The 2440-nt window shown below is 62.9% G+C and overlaps 1 protein-coding gene across 1 annotated transcript in view; it reads left to right on the top strand.

Annotated features, from left to right (window-relative positions):
- Positions 1 to 598: 598 nt before the first annotated feature.
- The window catches only part of DUSP9 (dual specificity phosphatase 9), a 28097-nt gene continuing 26255 nt past the window's right edge, over positions 599 to 2440 (top strand). The window contains exon 1 of the mRNA XM_069108468.1: positions 599 to 663. The gene's annotated coding sequence lies outside the window, so the exon portion shown is untranslated. The remainder of the gene's footprint in view (positions 664 to 2440) is intronic.

Raw genomic sequence — 2440 nt, 5'->3', positions numbered from 1 at the left:
GACGAAGGGGAAAGAGAGGGACAGAACGGAGCTAGACAGCCAGGGGAACGGGAGACGGGGTTCGGGTGAGCGCCAGAGCAGAGAGCCAGGAGGAGCGCGAGAGAGCCGGAGCAGAGGCTCGCCGCCCGTGTGCCCGTGTGCCCGGGTGCCCGGGTGCCTGAGGCGGCGGTGCGGGTCGCTGCTCCCCGAGGTGCGGAGGAGGAGCCCGAGCCGGAGCCGGAGCCGGAGCCGGAGCCGGAGCCGGAGCCCGAGCCGGAGCCGGAGCCGGAGCCCGAGCCGGAGCCGGAGCCCGAGCCGGAGCCGCAACCCGAGCCGGGGGAGGCGGCGGTGGCGGGCTGCTCGCCCACTTGCCCCTGCCTGCTCTCTCTCGGCTCAGCGCGAGGCCGCTTGCTGCCCGGAGTTCCGGAGCTCCGCTCCTGCCCGCAGTGGCGGCCCCCGTGCCAGCGGCGGCGGCGGCGGCAGCGACCCGGGTGCCAGCGGCGGAACGCGACGGCCCCGGTGCCGGCGGCGGCGGCGGAGCGCGGCACCACCGCGCCGACCCCCCCCCCCCCCCCCCCCCCCCCCCCCCCCCCCCCCCCCACCCCTCCCCGCCCTCCGGCTTCGGAAACTTCCCCCCGGCTGCGGCGGCGGCGGCGGAGCGCGGCTCTGCACTAATACACTAAGGTGAGCGCGCGCCGGACCGGCCCCTCCCTCCCCCTCCCCCTCCAACTCGTCCCTCTCCGCAGAGGCGCCCCCTCCCCAGCGGCCCCGGACCGGGGCCGGGGGACTGCGGGCAGCGGTGGCCAGCCGGGCGTCCCCCCCCCCCCCCCCCCTCCCTATCTCCCCCCCGGGCTGGGGGCGCTGGGAATCCAGAGGAGAGCGGGCGGGGCTGGGAGGCGGCGGTGGTGGTGGCGGCGGCTGGGCTACGAGAGGCATGGGGAGCTGCTTGCATAACCGCCACTCGCGGGAGCCTCATCCCCAACACCCACACCCCGACATATCCCAACACCCCGCAACGTACACACTCTGCACATCCCGACATCACGCACATGTATGCACCATACACACGCACCAACGCACACCCTCAGCACACACCCCTAAACACACCCCCCAGTCCAACTGTCACACTCAAACACAAACCCAACACCCCCCCCAACATCTTCCAGCACATCCCACCCCAACATACACACCGCCAACAAACGTACACACACACATTCGTAGCCCAGGTATCTAACGCTCAAAGCCACATACACACCACTCTGTACCCCTCTGCTCACACCCCACAATCCTCCTAATGCAGAACACCACCAGAACACAGCCTTCTACCCTCCTCACCCCCACCATACACACATTCACCCTCACAATCTTCCCAACAGCCTTCCACCGCTTACACCCCGACATATGCCCCTCCAACATTAACGCATCCGCTCAATACAGAGATGCACTCTCCCCAGCACCGCCCCCCCCCCAACACCCATAAGGTACCCTCCTCAGACACATAATTGTTAGGGGTTAGAGAAGCAGCGGGCCTTTCCCACCTCTGGGCCTCAGCTTCCCCTTCTAAAGAAAACGAGAAGGTGGATTGAGTGATCTCTAAGGCCCCTTCTATGTCTTACTGTCTATTCTGGTACCACATCTCCACAAACTCACTGAGGGCCCTTGTGTAAGTCCCTTCCCCTCTCTGGGTCTCAGTTTCCCCATCTAAAAAATGGAGGGGGAGAAGGGTTCTTCCAGGTTCAACATTCAGGATCTGGATCTGCTAAGGTAGGGAGTGAGGTGCGCGCAAGAGCCCTTGGGCTCCTGACTCCCCAAGCCGGTCCTGTCCAATGCACCATACTGGGAAGTACATTAGCAGGCAATTGCTTACATAGTAATGACCTATGAGAGGAAAGTCAGGCTGGGAAACAAGGTGTGAGGGGTGTCTGGGGAAGTATCTAGGGGAAGAATAGCACTGAGGGAAGAGGGTCAAACATGCCTCAGGCTTTCTGTCTCTCTTGGTCTCTGTCTCTCTGTCTCTCTTGGTTTCTGTCTCTCTGTTTCTTGGTCTCTGTCACTCCCCTTCTCCCTTTTTGTCTCTGTCTCTCTCACACATATATACACAGGACAAACCAAAGTTATCTATTATCACGTGACTGAGGTGAGGGCACTTTCATGGGGGAGGGAGGGGTGCCCACGTGCACAGCCCTGCTTGTGGGGAAACCTTCCCAGCTCCTGCCTTCATGGAAGCCTCAGGCTTTGGCTGGCCACCTCTTCCTTCCTCACTCTCCAGTTCAACACCCCTTTCTACAGGTTAACTCCCTTCCTCTGTCCTTACCCATCCCCCCACCCACCCCCTGAAAATTACCCCAGTGTCCAAAGGAAATAGTTTCCAGCATGGAAGTTGGATGGCAGGATGCCAGGAAACGGAGGCCCATACACACACACACACACACACACACACACACACACACACACACACACA

Source organism: Petaurus breviceps, unplaced genomic scaffold (genome assembly GCF_028583685.1).
Source record: "Petaurus breviceps papuanus isolate PSGF00001 unplaced genomic scaffold, PetGlider_PUasm1.0 90386, whole genome shotgun sequence".
Taxonomy (NCBI): Eukaryota; Metazoa; Chordata; class Mammalia; order Diprotodontia; family Petauridae; genus Petaurus; species Petaurus breviceps.
Note: the sequence above shows the minus strand (reverse complement) of the source record. Positions and strands in the feature narration are given on the sequence as shown.